The sequence below is a fragment of the Nyctereutes procyonoides genome, unplaced genomic scaffold, assembly GCF_905146905.1.
Source record: "Nyctereutes procyonoides isolate TBG_1078 unplaced genomic scaffold, NYPRO_anot_genome, whole genome shotgun sequence".
NCBI classification, from domain to species: domain Eukaryota; kingdom Metazoa; phylum Chordata; class Mammalia; order Carnivora; family Canidae; genus Nyctereutes; species Nyctereutes procyonoides.
In genome coordinates this window covers 13,407,391-13,428,558 of record NW_026575130.1, presented here as the reverse complement: position 1 = coordinate 13,428,558, position 21,168 = coordinate 13,407,391, and the positions used below count along the sequence as shown (strand labels likewise).

Here is a 21,168-nt window from a genome sequence, read left to right as displayed (position 1 = left end):
CAAATATTTTGGCCAAAATATGGTTTCCAGAATTCAAATTCTGTGTTGGCAAGGGGCCAGGGGTAGAACAAGTAGCTTCACTTCACTTTTCTCTCTTTCTTTTTCTCTGCCTTATTAGATATTTATTCCCATCTTTGCCAGGATTCTGTTGGTTTTAAGTGGCAGGGACCTGATTCAAAATGGCTAAATCAAAAGGGACTATAATTGGAAGAGAGAAGGGTAACCAAGACCAGCAGCTCAGAAGATATATTTAGGACCTTCCTTCTCTCTCTCAACTGTTTCTTTCCTATGGTAAGTGTTCCAAGGATCTAACTGGCAGCTTCCAGAAGTACCAGTTTTATGTCATCATCAGGTTTGTACATTTAGTGAGAATATTTTCCCTTCTCAATATTTCACACAAAGTATGTGTAATTGGATCTCATGGACTCTAGTTTGTTGCAGGACTCTTCTTGCACCCATCATTCCAAAATATATGACCCAGTCCTACAAGAAGCACATGGACTAAAAGTGAAGTAAGATAGACTCTAAAAGGAAAGTCACAGTGCTGTCACTATAAATAGTGGAAATGGATATCAAGCACTATTGAATGTCCACTAAAAGGCCCTTTACTATTGAGTGTATGATGAATATAATGTGAAACTTTTAAAAGAATTGAACTTTAACAGTGATGTTTTTCAAATAATGTGGCCTATTAATTCCATGTTTGGCCTCTTTGTATGAGTTGTTTATGAATTTAACTATCTTTATTATGAGCATATTGAAGACAGTAACTTTATGATCTTTACCACCATATTCCTTCCAATGTTCAGCATCAGAATTCAATACATGTTCAATAACTGCTAACCTAATGATTTTTTAAATAAACCTCTATGTTATTTTGAAGATAGGGAAAACATGGACATTAGGAAGTTCAAATTAATAAATTTTCACTTGGTTAATATGCAATGTTGTATGCTATTTGGATACAGCTCTTCCTTTTTTAAAGATTTCTTTAAAATAAATGGTGGTAATACCTATGGCCATGATTTCTCCTTGGAATATTCTAAAGCATTGTGGTAGTAGAATGCATATTTTAGGGAAACTAGCAGATGATAAATGCAAACACCTAGAGATACTGACTCCACAAATACAGAGAATGCCCTTTTTGTAAAGATGCTATGCCCTCTTATTTCCAACTCTGAATAAATTAATGATACCCATAATGTTCTCCTCTGTTTTTTTTTTTTTCCTCATAGACCTCTTAAACAACTTTACCTAACATAACACGAAAATCTGATCATTGCTAGCTATGTGGGTGAATTTCTTCTACAATTTGTCCCATTTTTATGATTGGAGCTATTTTATCAATATGTTGTATGCCTAAAACTAATATAACATCATATGTGAATTATACTCCAATTAAAATAATTAATTACTTAAAAAGAATCATAAAAAAGAAAGATTGGAGCTATTTAAATTTTTAAAAGTAATGATGGTATACAAGTTTATCACACACATAAGTTCTCTTATCACCTTCTATGCAGCCTAGGACAGCTTTTTGATAGTTTTGTCACTTGACATTATTTGACAAAGGAAGAATACTGAAGAGAACTCTAATAATACCCACTATAAAACTCTAATAATATCCATTCATCTATGAAAAATGTTTATTAAATGTCTACTGTCTACAGACTCTGGAACTATGAGCAGTAATATGATGTAGACACTAGGCTCTAGGATCATGAACCTGCATTAGAATAAAAAGACATACATAGGGATCCCTGGGTGGCGCAGCGGTTTGGCGCCTGCCTTTGGCCCAGGGCGCGATCCTGGAGACCCGGGATCGAATCCCACGTCGGGCTCCCGGTGCATGGAGCCTGCTTCTCCCTCTGCCTGTGTCTCTGCCTCTCTCTCTCTCTGTGTGTGTGACTATCATAAATAAATAAAAATTAAAAAAAAAAGACATACATAAATATAGTGCTACATTATAGGTCCTTTTTATAAGGCCATTTCAAATCATTATCCAACACATTAAATGATAAAACATTCTACTAGGTATCAGGAGATGGTAAAACTATGTAGGGGAAGAAATTTCTTTCAATGTGGTGAGAGGGAAGAGAGAAATGAAGAACTTGCAAAATCACTAGTTTGATCATCACGCATTTCCCTAGAACATTGATGGAAAACCAGTCCCAACAAGAAAATTAAAGAGTGCAGCCAGTGTTTAGCATATATCTCTTTATATAATTTGGCTCATATCTTTCCTTCCCACTAGCCATGCATCAAGGAATCAATGGAAGAGAAGAACCATTTAGATCTCAGTGGTCTAAGGGCACTTCCGCAGTTCTCACTTTTCCTGATTCTCCCATTGCAGAAGTTAACATATTTTCTATTAATATATCTTAGGATGGGGAATTATAGACAATAAAGATGAAATATTCAGCTTAGTTAACTCAGCATTCTTTCACCTTCCTAAGATATGTGACAAAGGAAAGATATAGGGCAAAAGAACGTTTACACTAATTTGGCTTCTCCTTATAGGGAACCAGATGTTTGTGTCTTCTATGCTAATTGGTGATCTTTTCTTATAAATACAGCACAATACAGCTTTCTTCAGAACGCTTTCCATTTGAGATGTAGTCTCAACAGGATTTTTCATTGGGATTTTTCATGTTTTCCCTGGCAAAAGGGTAGGCCCCTGACCCAATTTAGGTCAATCATGCACAACTTTTAGAATTTCAAACTGTGTAAAAAGTAATTGAAGGTCTGAAAGAAGTTGAAACTAGTTAACTTTGATGACAGCGCCTTGAGAAAAGACAACTGCTATTTCCTGGTATTTATATGTCAGGAAATGTCTTGATCCCAGTACTCTCAGAAGCTTGATGCTTCAACATTTTTGGGCCACCCACATCAGTCATATATAAAATTATCCAAGGAGAGTTTCTGAGGACTGCATCCTTTTCACTCATTCTACTTACTGTGCCTTTTCTTCTTTACCTCACACTTTACAGCTTAGTACAAATGATGACCTCTATCAAAACTTCTTAATGCTGGTTTTCCTCAGAATACTTTATTTCCCAACATCTTGCTCTTGTATCATTTTTAATATTCCTTTTTTCTGGCTTTCACACTATATAATTATGATTAGTTAGGTATGCAGATGGTGAGTTCTTCTCAGGGTAGTTAATGCACCCTTAAAATTTTTGTAACTGCTATGTATCTTGTAAAGCTGTTTATATAATGAAAACACATAAAGATTGTACATACATGTTTTTATAAGATTATATATATTTATATATATTTTTATAAGTATGTATATTATATATATGTACATATATATATTTGTGTCAGTGTGTGTGTGTGTGTGTGTGTGTGTGTGTGCAGAATAAGTATATGGATAGTGTATCTCCAAGTGGCAGGGGACTATTTCCCACACTGTTCTTTAAACTGAGATCAGAAACTATTCTGAAGTAAACATATCTTACCATCTTCACCATTATAACTAACATTTCATTTCATTTCTACCACTGTGTAGATTATATGAATAAATACAATTACGAAGTCTGAAAAATAAGTAAGCATTGGCTTAGGAAAAAGTGGGAGATGTTTAGAATATTTAGTTTCCAGTGAGGGTAGCTAGTCTTTTTCAGAGTTCTACAGATTTCAAAGAAAAAAAAGAGTATGAGGCTTCAGCTGGCCTCATTCTATCTTGTGATAACTTATTTATAATTTATACCCTGCCTCCTTCCAGAATATGAATTTCAAGTTTCCTTAAAATAAAAACATACCTAATAGAATTGAATAAAGCTTTAAAAAAATCACAAAATCATTAAACTTGGAAAAATAATTTCTCTGATAATTTAAGTTTAAAGTTTTTTGCACCAACAAAAATGGAAACGTGATGGTTTATAAAATTCCATCTGCTTACCTGAAACTAATGCAACATTGTGTGTCAACTATATTCAAATAAAATATATAGTTATTGACTAATTTATGAATGTTTGACTTTAAATTCTTGACATTTATCACAAGACTTTTTAGTAAGGGCTGGAGGAACACAAAAGACATTTCCTAGCCTTCTAATTAAACGATTTAAAATTCGGTGACAAAAAAATAAGATAAAATTCAGTAGAATAACAGCAGAGCACCAGAAGTGCAAAATGTGTTGGTATTTCTTTGATATTTATTTTTAACAAATAAATTATTGGTGTTTATTTTAAAATGAACCATTTTCTAAGGTTTATACCCCATCTTGTTGGTTTTCTTTTGGGCATCTTCACATTATAGGAAAAGAAAAGTATAAATCTAGGCAATAGAAACAAAACCCTATATAATAATTTTAATAAGCTAAGAACCAAATCATAAGATTATAGCAACATAATTAAACAGTAACATACTACCACTTACACCCATAGTAAGTGTTCATATATATCTATCTGTTTGCCTATCTATCCATATCTCTCATATCTATTCTTTGAATGCATAATTTAAAAGCAAAGTACAGTAAGGGTAATTACACAGGGGTTAATGTTAGCATATTTGAATAGAAATGATTCTTTTTTAAAAAAGATTTTATTTATTTATTCATGATGATTCTTTGAAGTTGATATCTATGCACTGGTTTTGGTAGAAGATGCTTTGGATTGCTCAGCCCAGATTCTTCCTACTGGGTCACTGCACTCATGCCATAGGTGCTACTGTCTGCTTCAGTGGGCTTTCATCTCCAGAGAAATGCTCTTGGCCTGGATATGCTTGGAAGATTACAATATTCCTCTCCTATCAATGTCTGGCATATGCAGGGCACAGGGGATAGAAAAGCCCAGCCCTTGTTTCTCAAGGCTGGGCAACTCTGCTGGGCAAACTGCAAAATATATACATGTACTCTGGGACTCCTGTTCTCCTCAGTGGATCAAGGCCAGGTCTGGACTTGATGAGAACACATATTTACATGGACGCTTCATTTCCCCTGGCCTATGTAATCCTTTGGAGTGTTTTTCCTTGTGAGTGTATCTTCAAAATTATCTACACTTACGTCCCTGTCTTGGCTTCTGCTTCTAGAGAGCCTGCCCCAGGACCATTAGGGATAATATGCTATACTCTGTGTTTTAAAGTTGGCCACAAAGTCAATAAAAGTCACACCCTAACCGTGGCAACTTGCAACCCAGAGCACCATCACTATCTCTAGTCCGTAGAACAGAAATGCTCTTGATCCTCTGTGTATACTGCACTAAACTGAATAGATTCTGGCATTACAAGAATTACAAGACAAGAGTCTGTTGTGGACTCTTCCCCTAGTTATTTTTAAGTGCAGTATGCTCTTTCCCCACCATTCTCGACCCTCTACGACTGCAGCCATGATCACCAGTCCAGATGCTCTTGCCTTATCGTATGATTTTTTAAGGCTTCTTTTTGAGTCCTAGGTGTTTGCAGTGAAGAATTTTTCTACATATTCCAATGCCTTGGGCTAGCTATATGGAGAGGCAGGATGTATGTCCACTGCAACAGAAAGTTGTCTGCATTTTTATAGGCATTGAAAGCCTTACATTTCTGTTTTAGGAAGATAACTCTGGTGGGTCTTATCTTTTCTGCTTCAGTACCTCACTCGCTAAAAATAAAAACTCCATAGGTTTAATGTCTTGATTTCAGGCACAATCCAAGACATACTGGAAGTTGGAACCTTTAAAAAATATTTCTCCTTTAAATATGTAAATATGACAGAGAGAAAATCCTCTTGGGGGAATTCCTAGCGCCTTCTTCCTTTCCTCTCAGTGGGCATGTTGTGGTCGTTTTTGAAGCCCAAAGAGAGTCAAGCACATTGCAATCAAACAATAAAAATTTGCAGTGAGTTTAATGCCATTTAAATGAATGAATAAAAGAGATTTATTAACTTATATGGCTAAAACATGAATTGTTTGTGAATGAAATCTATGGAGAAAAATGGAAATAGGGACTAGAGTGTAAAGAATCCTGTGAAGAAAGATGTTGACAGCAACAAAATAAAACTGCTTCAGAATTGATATTAACTGAGTGATTTGAGTATCAATTAGGCAATTTGGGTATTATTTAAATAATTTATTTCTGCTGAGAATCTTATGAACTAGAAATGAACCTATAAGGGTGGTTTGGTTGTGTGCATATGTGATTATAATACTGGGAATGGTGCCAAACTAAAGTCTCCAGAAAATTGAAGTCCTCAATTTACCTGGAGAACAAGCTGAGTGGTGTTAGCAGAAGCTTTAGCAGTAACATCAGTGAATTATACTCAGGATGACCTAATGCAGATATACTCAAAGCTGGAATGTCCTGTTCTCGCATTCACATTGAAAGAAGAGTCAGTAGCTATTCCTTCAAGTAAAGTTTAAGGGACTTGTCATTTCCATGGATTACTGCAATTTGGGAAGATCAATGAAAATAGAGTCAGTCAAATGTACAGGGGCCAAGAATCTTCAGAAGTGAATTTCAACATCAGCTGACAGCATGATGTTAGTATTTTCTGGAACAAAGATTCAAGAGTTCTTGTCTTTCTCTCTAGAAACCAAATTGAAATATTGTAGCATCTACTATAAACTATAAAACAGTTCAGTTTACTCATTCTTTAGGGTAAAATTACTTTTTATTTTGATTTTACTAGTTAACACCTACCCATCTGGAGTATTAGTTCTGAGAGAGTAAAGAAGTTGTTTTATATATTGTTACATTTAAAACACAGCAGGCAATCTGTAAATAATAGTTGAATACATAAATGATGGAATCAGTAGAGTTAGACCACTGTCCCAGCCCCCACCTCAATTGGAAGGGTTTAAGCTTATGAAGTTAAATTACTGTGAATGAAGATATTTAGAGTGAACAATTACCAATTAATGTCAGCAAGGAGAAAATATACTCCTTTCTCTTAATCGACTCCTTTAGGCCCTGAAGTACCACTGAGGTGGCTTTAGTTGAGTTTGGATGTATAAAGGCTGCCTATTTGCCACTTGCCAGCAGATGGCCTGTTTATTCCATCGTTTGCCAGGCATTGAGCCTGTTCTATATAAAGAAGTACTGAATGAGTACTAACTTTCCCCTTGATTTTTTTTTCTTTAACAGAGATAATGCTTTATATATTTCCCATTATTTTTCCTCTGGATTAAACAATTGATTAAAGATGCTGATTTTAATATAGCATTATCTAATCAAAAAGAAAATATATACTTAAAAATATATATGCCAAATCATGTAGGAAGATCTATAGAGGTGACATACTAATATCATTGCCTCAAGGATAAATTGATTCATGAGCATTCATGAGTAAATGATGATTTTTATCTTCCTCTACATGGTCCTTATGAATAATATAAACTATCATCCCATCTTTGATGACTTTTCCAACTTTCCTAAAAATCAGTGTAATAGAGCTGTTAATGTTCAGACTCCGTTTACCTGTAACAAATTTCCTCAGAATTTTGAGATTATTTACAGATTACATAATTTGTCTATAGTGAAAAAGTGGTATTTCATTTAAAAATTATACTGAATTGGTTCTTACTAAGTAAGTATGACAAAGTATGAAGAAAAAGAAGAGCAAGAGAAGGAAGGTGGAAATATTAAATATGATGTTGTCTCATTTGATATTCTAATTGTTAACTCTACCAATATAAAAACATGTCATTCCATTAATACTTTTTGAAAATTGTTTATGTCTTCAGGACTTTAAGTACTCAATTGCTTTCCCCTACTTGAGTGTTAACATTTATGAGGATAAGTGCTTTGTCTTGTTGATTACTGTTTATATACTGCTATTAATAAGAAAGAGTACCTGGCATATGGAAATAATTGATTTAATAGTTATAGACTGAAAAAAATGATTCTGAGTCTATTTTCTGGGGTAAACCAATAGGAAAGAACAATGAAATTTGGCATCGTGAATTGGCAGTCTCAATTTTAGGCCTTTAAGAAATTGAAAATAATCTGGCAAATTTTTTTTCAGACATTTGCCCCATCATACTTGCTTATACCTTGAAAGATGTAGCTCACTTCCTTTGATATATTACTTGTTGTATATGTAACCTAAGATAAAATATGGTTGTTGTAGAAAACCAATGATCTATCTGCAATCCTAAAATGTTATCATAAAAAAATAGAAGAGAAAGGAATAACACAAATAGTGTCAACAGGTGTACTTAAAATCAGGAGCCACGTTCATAGTGTTTGTTTTATTCTTTATAAATATCTTAAGTCCTTCTGGATATACTATACATAATAAAAATATTTTTATAAGAAAATGGAAAGGAGATAAAGTGTTTTAATCATTTTATCCTTGCTTCTTCATTTCCTTCCATTTGTGTGATTTTACCAGGATTTCCAAAGAAGAAAAAACAGGCCCTTCTACCCCCCCATCATGACAATTTTCTGATTAGCCTTCTAAATGTATTTGATATTGTATGGATATTGCTTTAGTAATTAGAAAAGAAAGTCATTTTTATTTCCCAGTGGAAATGTTATTGCTTGCTTTTTTGACAGTTTACAATATTGTTTTATTTTTTGCTGAACAAATCATTGGAAAATTATTTCTTGTTAAACATGAATGTGGTATTTGATATTTATGATTGTGTCATTTTTCATTTGTATTTTGGAAATAAAAACCGTATGGAATAATATACACATATATATTTGGTATATTAAGCATATACCAAAACTGACTTCACTGATATAAATGCATATTTTTAATTAATAATAAGAATGTTTAAAAATAATTTTAAAAACCTAGACCTCTTACTACAAAGCTCACAAATCTCAGAAGATTCTGGAAAGACGTTTGGTATTGTCAAGCTGATTTTTTATTTTTATTAATTAATTAATTAATTTATTTATTTATTATTTAACTTCAGAATTGTATGTCCTTTAATCAGTCCTTTGAGTATGTAATCAATAAGGAGTCTTCAGAGTTTGTTATTTTTAAAAATATTAGTAGGAAGCTTCTCAAATCTGTTCTAGTGGCTTTGGGCATTAGTACCAGTAAACAAAAAAAATATTAACAGTTTTATGCTCTTAGTATTTGGATTCTTGTTGCTTTCAAGATTTCATTTATATTTTGGAGATCTAGCACATCCATGCTCTGTTCACTTACTATCAACAAAAGAAAACTGGTTTAGATACCTCACAATGGGTAATATTTTATCTAAGTTTTCTAATTTTTAAAAGAATTAAAAACTATACTGTAAACAGCACTTGGAATTGAGATTGCTAAGAAATAGCAAAATATGGTATGGATAATTTCTTCTTTATATAAAATAGATATTTTATACAAATGTACAGAAATGCTCTCTCTAGAGATACAGATATAGATACATAGAGAGAAGAGCTTAGGAGAGGCCAGAGAGGCCACGGATTGTTCTAGACACAGCAGTGAACAGAACAGATTCAAATCTCTACCCTGAAGGAATTAAATTCCAGTGGAGGAGGAGGCAAACGATAGCAACAAAATGGGCATTACGAAGTGGTAAGCAAGAAAGTGAAACATTTATCTGGTTCTACTGTTTACTTGCTAGATGACATTGGTCAAGGAATCCTTCTCTCTCTCAGGGTCACTTCCTGTATTAAAAATGAGCCTAAAGCTTACTACAAATGGATGTCATTAAAAACAAGTGAGATAATAAATATAAAGTACTTATTTTCATATACAGTCACATCTAGATTAAATGTGCAATAATAATTTTAATTATCAATACCTAAAAATTCTATTTAATTGGGGAGGTAAGGTATAAGCAAAACATTGGTTGATAGCTAGATAGAATGTTCGAGGAGAAGAAGCAGTAAAGAGGTTATTTCAATTAGATGGATTCATGGGTATTGTGGCTTTTAAACTGAATTTTACCGGTCGGGCACTGGGCAGTCCACCGCGTGGTAGTCGGCGCCTGCTTCTCCCTGTGTCGGGGATTGAGAAATCTTCACTGAAGATGTCTAAGCAACAACCAACTCAGTTTATAAATCCAGAAACTCCTGGCTATGTCGGATTTGCGAATCTTCCCAATCAAGATGTCTAAGCAACAACCAACTCAGTTTATAAATCCAAAAACTCCTGGCTATGTCGGATTTGCGAATCTTCCCAATCAAGTTCACCGAAAATCAGTGAAAAAAGGTTTTGAGTTCACACTAATGGTGGTCGGTGAATCGGGTCTAGGAAAATCAAGTCTCATAAACAGCCTATTCCTGACTGATCTCTACCCAGAAAGAATCATACCTGGAGCCGCAGAGAAAATTGAAAGAACTGTCCAGATTGAGGCTTCGACTGTGGACATCGAGGAGCGAGGGGTCAAGCTGCGCTTGACAGTGGTGGACACGCCCGGAGACGGGGATGCCATCAACTGCAGGGACTGTTTCAAGGCCATCATCTCCTACATCCACGAGCAGTTTGAATGGTACCTGCATGACGAGAGTGGTTTGAACCAGCGGCACATCATCGATAACAGGTGCACTGCTGCTTTTACCTCATCTCACCCTTTGGACTTAAGCCCTCAGACGTCGCATCATGAAAGCAATACACAATAAGGAGAACATCGTGCCCGTCATTGCCAAAGCTGACACCCTCACCCTGAAGGAGTGGGAGCGCTTGAAGAAAAGAATTCTGGATGAAACTGAAGAACATAACATCAAAATCTACCACTTACCTGATGCAGAATCAGATGAAGGTGAGGACTTTAAAGAGCAGACCAGACTTCTCAAGGCCAGTATCCCGTTCTCTGTGGTTGGATCCAATCAGCTGATTGAAGCCAAGGGCAAGAAGGTCAGAGACCGCCTGTACCCGTGGGGTGTTGTGGAGGTGGAGAACCCGGAGCACAATGACTTCCTGAAGCTGCGGACAACGCTCATCACCCACATGCAGGATCTCCAGGAGGTGACCTAGGACCTTCACTATGAAAACTTCCGTTCTGAGAGGCTCAAAAGAGGCGGCAGAAAAGTAGAAAATGAGGCCATGAATAAAGACCAGATCCTGCAGGAGAAGGAAGCAGAGCTCCGCCGCATGCAGGAGATGATCGCAAGGATGCAGGCTCAGATGCAGCTGCAGATGCAGGGTGGGGATGCTGACGGTGGGGTCCACGGGCACCACGTGTAAGATAACGAAGACACTTAGCAAGATACAGAAGATACAGAGAACATTACGCATGAGTACCACGCCTGCGTGTTTCCGAGAGATCATTGGAGGGCGAGGGGGTGCCCATCCACATTTTACAGTACCTGTGCCTGAGAATTTAATTTTTTTTTAAACTTTTGATGTGTTTTGTATGAAGTACTTTTAACATTTCTACTTCATTGCTTTGTTATGCTTTATATTTTGTGAGGTGAACCTTCCATTTTTATTTTTCTTCCACCTTAACTAACCACTGATGTTGGAACTGATTTCCAGGATCAGTCAGTATGTATAATTAACATTGAATTTCTTTGATTTGGCTGGCCTAACTGGATAATTGTTGAGGAGCACTCTTGATTTCATTTCTAGAACATTCAGATTTAGCCAGCATGTGCCTGGGTGCTAGTGATGTGGCCCCAGTGATAGAGGTGAGCTGGCGTCTGCAGGGCATTTACTTACCAGGTCACCGAGATGGAGATTCTCTCTTGCTTTGCTTTGCTTTGAGCACAACATCTGAAACCAGTTTTGCTGCTATAATCCAATACTGTTAACTCATCTGCACACTTTTTTTAACCATGTAAAACAATAGAATTATCTAATATGATATGTGTATACTAAAATAGCTCTTTTAAAAACAGGCTTTTTGCTTCAAATTTTAAGAGGTCTCTGGATTCTGATGCTAAGTCATTTTTTAAACTGCTCTGCAGAGAACCTGCCACAAACCACGTTTTGCCACATTCCCCACTGATCCTGGTTATACTCCGCCGTTGACAGCAAGAGTCTGTGAACACCAGTTTTCATATTATAACGTTCTTACCCATACAGAGAGCGCCAATAGATGATTTTTACTCAACTAACACAAAAAGTTACTTTTTAAAGGAAAATTTAGAAACCAGCCTTTTTATACTTTTTTTTTTTTTTTTTTTTTTTTTTTTTTTTTTACAGCACTCTGATGTGCTCTCTGTAACTACAGGCATACGAGATCTTCCTGAGCCGTGAGTGTTGGGGTCCTTTGTGGAAAGCCCTCTGAACCCAGACCTGGCCTGAGGCTCATGGCCCCATGATGCCTGAATGCCAACCAGGTTTTCCTGATTTGGCTTTCCTTTAACTGGTACTTTAAAATTTTTAATAGTTTTCTGAAAGGAGGCAAATAGCGATCATTTTATATGGAAACTGTTGTCCGTTTTTAGCCATCATCATGTCCTTCCTTATGTGTCCTACAAACCTGGCCATCTGCCAGGTGAAACTAGGAGACCTTTCAAATCTGCCCCGTGGTCTGACTGCTTAGACGCCACCCATCAGACCCGTCTTCTGTGCTCTGTGCCCTTGGCCCTCCCCTTCCGTCCAAGGGGCACTGAGGCCCCAGGGCTTGTTATTTTCAGTTTATACTGACAATGGGAAAGTGGTCCCCAGAAAGTGATGGGTGAAAGGAGACCTGAAGGGAGCAGGTGCTGGCGATGTTTTCAGTTTGCTCTAACAGGAGGATTTGAGATGCAGAAAACAACACCCCCCCCCCGCCCGAGGATGGGAAGAGTTTTTGTTTGAGTCAGACAAAATAAAGTGACATGGTCAAAACGTTTGTCACAGAAATGGGATACAGACAGCAATCAGGTGTCCCAGGAACTTCGTCTTCTCACTGTTGCACCAGCCTTAGGTTTAGGCACAGGTGTACAAAGTTCTAACAGGAGGAAGTGTTCGCTGATTAGAGCACCTCTGTACAAGGCCAGTTATTGGGTTATTTTGCCTTTAAGTACACTCGTAAAAGGCCCTGTGTGTGTTTGAGTAAAACTACTAGGGCCAGCTGCCACCTGGTAAGCGTAGTGTGGGGTAGGTGGACCTACACTGTCTCACTTCTAAATCCCCCTTTGTTTTGCTGCCCAAATCTAAATAAATACTTTTACTGATAATTGCTTTTACTAAGAGATCATCTTTACTTATAGAAATGTATTTTGAAAACTTACTTTACACAACGATTTTGTATTCACTGAAACTAACCTTTTATCAATAAAGCACTATTGTTTGGCTATTAAAAAACAAAAAAAAATAAATAAACTGAATTTTACCAAGTTTTTTTTTTTTGAAGAGGACATTAAAAAAAATCATAGGTGAAGGAGAATTACATATACGATAAGATAATGTGAACAAAGGATTTTATAAAAGATCCTTTAAGGCACAGGCCACAGGAAAGGACAGGTAGGCAACATCCAGTACTAAGCCCTAGACCAACTCTTGATGTTTTTGTTGATAAAAAAGGGCATATTCATGAGGCAATTGTGTCATCCAAGGAGATATTAAAACCAAAAATTGGGGGCAGCCTGGGTGGCTCAGTGGTTTAGCGCCACCTTTAGTCCAGGGCCTGATCCTGGAGACCTGGGATCAAGTCCCAAGTCGGGCTCCCTGCATGGAGCCTGCTTCTCCCTCTGCCTGTGTCTCTGCCTCTCTCTCTCTCCTCTCTCTCTCTCTGCCTCTCATGAATGAATAAAATAAAATCTTTAAAAAAAAACACCCCCCCCCAAAAAAAATTGGTAACAGATTCACTAACTGGGAAGAAAGGAAAGGGCTGACAAGGTCTGAAACAAAGTAGTGACCATGTATCTGTCGCTACATGTGAAGAGGAAAGACTGCTCAGGTGGCCAGAGAAGGCTCTGCTTGCAAATCCCAGTAGGATTGTAGCTGATGGCAGATGCTCTATCCATGAATGTCTCTACTCCAGGTACCAAGCTATGAGAAGTTCCTGGTCTCTGACCTCTGAAAACAGATCAAATCAACAAGGGCAATATTAGCTCTGGTTGTAGAAGGTGGCTATTCAGAAAGTCACCAAAATATGGTCTCAGATATTTTAAAAAGGTAAACATAGTGTAAGACACCTACTTTAGAGAAATAGTGCACAGAGAGTGCAAGTTAGACAGAGAGCTGAGAAACAGAATGAGGCAAAGATGGGGATTTAGAAACAAGGTAAGAGTTTGTTTCTCATAATTGAGTACTTCATTTATTTTGGATTTCTGAGGATTATTTAGGAGAGGGAATCTGACTTCTATTTCTACAGTTATACCTAGGAATTAAATAGCTGAAAGCTCGTGGTTTTTTACTGTGAGAAAGAGGAAAGAAGAAGTAGAGGACTATATTGGAAAAAACACAAAAAAAGCTTCAATGAAAGAAAGAACATGCAATGTATGGAGCATTATCAGGCTAATTGTTATGTGAAGCTATCTAATTCAAACAATCTAGTACTTGAGGAAGTCCTACATGAATAAATTGATCTAAAAATTTTTAAGACCCTACTTTATTCTCTACAAATATAAAAGAAGCCAATAACCAAAACCATAGACTACTTTTGTCAAAGCTCGTCTTTACCCATAAATGCCTGCCTTTCATCTTCAGAGGGCCTCCATTAGGCGACATAAGAGATCTAGGGAAGAAAATATGAATTTGGCCTTAAGACCAACATGTATTTTCTATCATATTCTAAATTGTCAACCTTCTGTAAGTCTAGGAGAGAAAACATAAGGACGTAGGTGTTTTAGACAATATTTTCCTAACAACCTTTTTTTTTTAATATTTTATTTACTCATAGAGACACACAGAGAGAAAGAGAGGCAGAGACACAGGCAGAGGAAGAAGCAGGCTCCATGCAGGGAGCCTGACGTGGGACTCGATCGTGGGTCTCCAGGATCACACCCCGGGCTGCAGGAGGCGCTAAACTGCTGCACCACCGGAGCTGCCTCCTAACAACCTTTGTATTTGAAGGGCATTAGTAATCTACATTCTATGACAAATGAACATGAGAAAATACTTCAAACCAGATACTTCTGGCCAGAGCCACAGTCTTATTCCTTCTGTGTGATGTATATACTAATAGTTATAATGAATTAAAGTACACAGCAGTTTAAATGTTCATGTAATTAGCAAATTTGTCTTATGTAGAAATTTTAAAAATAGACAGTCAATAAACATGTTTAATCAACCACCAAATATTTGTTGGAAATTGCTTTGGCTAGCACTTGGGAGAAACACTAGAAACATAAAATAAAATAAGGTTTGGTCTTTATCCTTGGATACCTTACAGCCTCTGGAGGAAAACAAACAATCATGGATATGTGTACACGTACACACATGTAAATGGAAAGCAGCACATAGTTTAATGTGATAGGAGTTCAAAGAAATAAATGACTGTACACAGAAAAGAAGTAGTCTTTAAACATAATATATAAACACATGTATATAAAAAGTGTGTATATTTTAATTTCCACTTTTTGCCCTTTGCGGTTGGCAGATAATTCTTAGTATTCTAAACTAACAGTAACAGACAACGATTTAGTGACAGACATTAGAGGACACGGGGAGAGATGAGACTTCCCTGAACTACACAAACAAACATATAAAATAGAGGATACCCACTGCTTGGACATTTTGATGAATGTCTGAATATTTAGTCAACTGCGTGTGCAACTAAATACATACATATATGTTTAATATGCTACATAGAGCAACATGTGGGGCATTAGTCTATCAAAAGTAAAATTCCATTATTTGCTCAACGGATTTGCTTAGCATTCTGCAAGACACCAAATACACACACACACACACACACACACACACACACAGAAAAACAAATTCTTAAGTTTTTTTTCTTGCTTATTAAACCTCAGCCATTTGCCCTAATCTCTCACTGTTCACTAGGCTTCAACAAAGGCACTAAGTGCTTTCCGGAACATAGATTTAAATGAGGCCCCTGCCCAGTGGGCTTACAACCTAATTAGACAGAGACAGTTGACCAACATATGCCCACAGACTACAGTTGGCCACTTATTTATTCTCTAATTAACATAAAGCAGCAGGGCAACAACTCCCCAGTGCTCAGCGAGCAGGAGAGTGTCTATGTGTGCTGTAGAACTCTGCGGGAAACGAGACTGCCGCTTTCTGCGGGGGTTTCCAGCAGGCATTCTCTTGCTTCTGGCTTGTTTCCGTAATTAATATTCTTGTGCATATCTTGCTGTGACTGTGTATGTCCAAGCAAACGGACCCTCGTGGCACAGCAGAACTACTTAGTTCAGCCGTCTCAATGATCAATACAGGTCGCAGGATGGTTGACTTTACGGTTGCACATGCAATTCTGTTGAAACCCTAGGCCAGGGCCAGCCAAAGTGGTTACTCCATGCTTTAATTTAGTCTTCTCAACCAAACAAGGAAGACTTTTCAGCTTGATAGCATTAGATTGTCAGGGTCCAGTGGCTTCTCTCTGCTGTTCTCACTGCTCTTCCTAATCCTTCCTGCAAGCTCTTCAGTTTTTGAAATTTCTCCCACCCTGTGTGTTCCCCATGATTCTAAAAAAGTGATTGAAGTGACATAAACATGTACTGTGCCACACTAGTTAAAAAAAATAGGTATGTGAAAATATTATGATGTGAGAAAAGTAAGCACTCGGACTAATCGGGTAAGGCCTGAGAGAAGGTTGGTACCTGAAATGCATGTCAAAAGTTCACAAGCATTTGCTGTTAGGCAAAAATTCTTCATGAACATGGTAGATAATTTGAGTATTCATTGTTTATTCAGAGAGAAGAATGCAAGCAAGAAAATCCTATTTTTTGCAACTCTAGGGATCTATTCGATGGTGGAAAGAGGTAAAACTTATTTGTTTTAGGTTACAGACACAAAGTATTGCCAGTAACTACCCCTCTAATACTCTCTTTAAAATTCTACTTCATGCTATTGACCTAATATTAATCCTAATTTATAGCTTCTGAGAATAAAAACCACAGATTTACAGTCATCACTTTTTCACTCTGTGCTTTTCAATCTACTATTGGAGAAGCTGATATTCTTTTTTGGGGGGTATGGGCTGGTGTTGGTTTTTTCCCCCATTCTATGTCTTAAAAAATAGTGTAGACATTGGAAAACATGATTTCCCCTGATATCTTTCTTTCTTTCTTTCTTTCTTTCTTTCTTTCTTTCTTTCTTTCTTTCTTTCTTTCTTTCTTTCTTCTTTCTTTCTTTCTTCTTTTTTTCTTTAATTCTAATATTTTTAAACACACATAATTGTCATGGAATAGTTAATATCATTTATTGTTTTAAAGTGTTCCTTAGGTGAACTTCTACACATACAGCAGATATCAGGACTAGTGGGAATTTAATACTTATATAGATACCTCTTATATTTCCCTATAAATTGTGATTCTGTGGACTTGGATTTATTGTTATGTTACTGCAGTAAAGAAATATAAACAATACTATTCAAAGTATAGTTAAAAAAATTGGGGGCCTAATTACACTAAAAAGGAGCAATATTATAAGAATCTATATAACTCTTATGTAACTGCTTCTAAAGAGTCCCAGAAACACCAGTGCCATTGTTTTTGCAAGATAAATGGAATTGGTACCATCAGACTAATCACATTTTAGAATTTAGGTATCCCAATAAATGTCCTTAATCTTGAAAATCTTGCCCTTTAGAAATAAATGGTCATTTTAGTCTTTTTGAGTCAAATTGTTGCCTGAATTCTTTTTTAAAATGCACATGCGAACATGCTCATTATAGTGAAAATAAAACCCAAATTGAAATGAATATCTAAAGCTAATGAGCTTTACTTATTTCTACTAAGAACTCTATATCTGGAATTTTAAACCATGCAATTCTGTGTGTCATTGGTGGGTGTGGGTGTGGGTGGGGATTATTCCTTCTCTCTTTTCCTATCTTCCATTTTCACTGGAGAAATTTCATGCAGCAAAAACAGGAAATTCCATCCAAGGTGATCTAACCTCAGGGCCTCCTCCAAGCATGCTGGAGAATCAGTACTCTGTCACCTCTGAGAATAGAATTAATTTAGGATTCTTGTATTACCTGCCTCTGGTACTTGGGCACTCATTTGCTGATGGACTGAGTTATTTTAGCTTTGGTATGATGTAAATGTCCTTTATTGCACAGTTTCCAATTTAGTATTTTTAAAATCAAGACCAAATTTAAACAGTTCAAAGTAGAGTGTCCTTTCTCAAATAATGAAGTACTGAACTAAAAATTTCAAAGTAAAAGTATTAAATCAAAGAGAGGAAACATAATTTAAGATGAATTATAGTGTTATAATTCTCAAAATTCAAGTCCTAAAATATTTTCATTCATCCAAGTACATTTCCTTAAGAAATAGTTATTTGCAAATGATTGTAACTATCAGTAAATTGGCATGAGAAAAACATTAATAGTTGTGTCAGCATCTGTAAGATTTAGTTGTTTTGATGGTACTTAATAGGTAGAACTAGCATTTCTGGGCTCCTGCCAGTTGACCATCTGTCTAGGTAGTCTGTGGAGAATCAGAACAACTGAACTTTTGGCACATCCAATTACACTGAGCAACTACCAACCCTGTTTAGGTTACAACAGAAGAGAACAGAACCAAAAGATTGTGTTAAGTGATTTACTGCTGAGGACTTCAGGAATCTGGAGATCGTCGTGGGAGCATCTCAGTTAGCCTTAGTGAGTTGAACCCATAAAAACATAATTTAATTAAACAAGTGCCCTTCTTCTTACAGGTGTTTTGCTAGGCATGTTGAAGGATGTAGTAATAATATAATGCTTGCCCTTTATTGTATACAAAATAATATATGAAATAAAATTTATGGTATACATATCTCTAAAAGAAGGCAGCCAGTAATGTAAAAAATATTACTACTTTTGCTATTGGAGTCCTGGGAGGTAAAAACTACTTCCATATGGAGATCAAGAAAGTAGATCATGAAACGCATGCCATTTGTGTTGTCTCAAATATAGACACACTTTTGAAAAATAGTGTTGGAGATTTGACCAGGTTGAAGGACACGCTGACTAAAGCAGTGAAGTGATTTAGAGAATCAAAGAAGACTAAGATTGATTGGGGCCAAATCAAACTGAGGAATCACTTTAGAAATCTAGATTTCTATGCCATAGAGAATCAATAAGGAATTCCGAGCAGTGGAACCATAACATTGTAATAGGATATAATGCACAAAAGAGAGTCTAGTTAGAAAAGCCTGGGAGGAGACTCCTACAATAATACAACTTGGAAAAAACAGTGCTTTCAATAGGGCAGATGGAAAGGGAACGAAAAGGAGGGTTGATTCAAAATATGCCACTAAGAGAGAAGTGCAGTACTTCAGTTGAGTTCATATAAAAATCAAGATAATCCAAACGTTTTGAGAAGCAGTGACTATGGAAGTGTTTTGCAATCACATAAAATATAGAATTCAGCAAAAGGCACCGGTTTGGCAATATGTATGTGGTCTTTAAGGCCATGCCCAGGATGAATTTTGAAAAGTGCCACTTGGGACGCCTGGGTGGCTCAGGGGTTAAGTTTCTGCCTTCCGGCTCAAGGCGTGATGCTGGAGTCCTGGGGGTTGAGTCCCACATCGGGCTCCCCGCGTGGAGCCTGCTTCTCCCTCTGCCTATGTCTTTGTTTCTCTCTCTGTGTGTGTCTCTTATGAATAAATACATAAAATCTTTAAAAAAAAAGAAAAGTGCCACTTCTGAAGAGACAGAGGAAAGACACAGAAGGGCCTGCGAAAGAGAACAATAAAAGGGAAGTTTAAGAGAATCAGTTGAACATAGTGAAATGCAAATTATTCATAAACAGGTGGTCATCAAGGTTAATCGCTTGAGAGATGGTAAGGAGAAGGCAATCTTAAATAACGTCACTGGATGGAGAATATAGAGGTCATAGGGGAACTTCAGGGGAATAATTGTAGTTGAGTAGTTAAGTGTGAAAGTCACATTATATTCTTACTTCCAAAAGTAGTGTGAAGTTTGTTAGTGAAAGAGGTTCAGATAAAAGAGATTAGATAGATGACAGATGATAGATATGCAGACAGACACAGAGGTAGATACAGAAACTCATCACTCAAGGAAATGGTTGAGAGTAGCTTGTGTGTGTGTGTGTGTGTGTGTGTGTGTGTGTGTGTGTCAATGGGTAGTAAATGAGGGCAAGAAGAACACCAGCATTCTATCAAATAACGTAAAATAAAGGGACTGTTACAGGGGTCTTGTTAGGAGTAAAGAAACCAACAAATGATGTTTACCTTCTTCCCAGCCCTAGATTTGAAGGAAGGGAAGGAAATAGAGGACCACAATGAACACCGGGGGCTATCCAGGGATCCATTATGGCAAGAATGTGGCCTGAGGCAGAGGGGAGGGGTAGAAGGAAATGCACACCTCTCCCCCCAGAGCCTTCTATCTCCTCTTCCCACCTTCCATAAGCAGAATACAATGTAAACCTCATCAGCACTCAGCTTTTGTTCTACAGTTCTCGGGAGTCTGTCTCTTGATGCATATATCAAGACAGAATGGGTATAGAATGGACAGTAGGAGCATATTCTAAGCAAGAAGAAGTCCCAGCAGAAAAAGCAGAAAAGTGTAAAAAAGAAGATAAGACAATAAATGGAACAAAGCTCAGGATAAGGTGAAGACATACATAGAACTTTGAATTAAAAAGTGCAGGGGCAGAACATCTGGGAGGCTCAGCTGAACATCTGATTCTTGGTTGCAGCTTAGGTCATGATCTCAGGGTCATGAGATTGAGCTCTGCATCAAGCCCCCCATCTGGTTCCTCAGTGGGGAGTCTGCTTGAAGATTCTGTCTCTCTGCCCCTCCCCACCTATCTCTCAAATAGATCAATCAATCAATCAATCTTTAAAATAATAAAAAGTGCAAGAGAGGAAAAGATGGGATGCAAAGCAATTTTGAAGAGGAGATGGGGACTGGCATTAAAAGCCCTAGTCTAGAATGGTTATACAGAGTTTGCCTTTGCCAACTTAGACATATAGGAATGCAAGCAGTTACAAATTCATAAATGTTGTCAGAACTTAACCTTGATTATTTTTGCAATGGTTAACTAATTAAAACCTTAAAATTATTACCTAACCAGGACTTTACTAAAAATATTTACTATTAAATTAAAAAGTATCTATAAAAATAAGTACACTTAATGACACAATGTAACGTGTATATGTGTGTATATATATATATGCATTTTATATATATGGAAAATAATGTTACAATGATCAAGTGTTTTGATAATATATTCTAGAATATGTTCTATGGAATACTATAGAAAGAAGTTTCC

At 36.7% G+C, this 21,168-nt stretch overlaps 1 pseudogene; it reads left to right on the top strand.

Annotated features, from left to right (window-relative positions):
* The first annotated feature begins 9,993 nt into the window (after positions 1-9,993).
* LOC129521216 (septin-2-like) lies at positions 9,994-11,163 on the top strand (annotated as a pseudogene).
* The last annotated feature ends 10,005 nt before the right edge of the window (positions 11,164-21,168 follow it).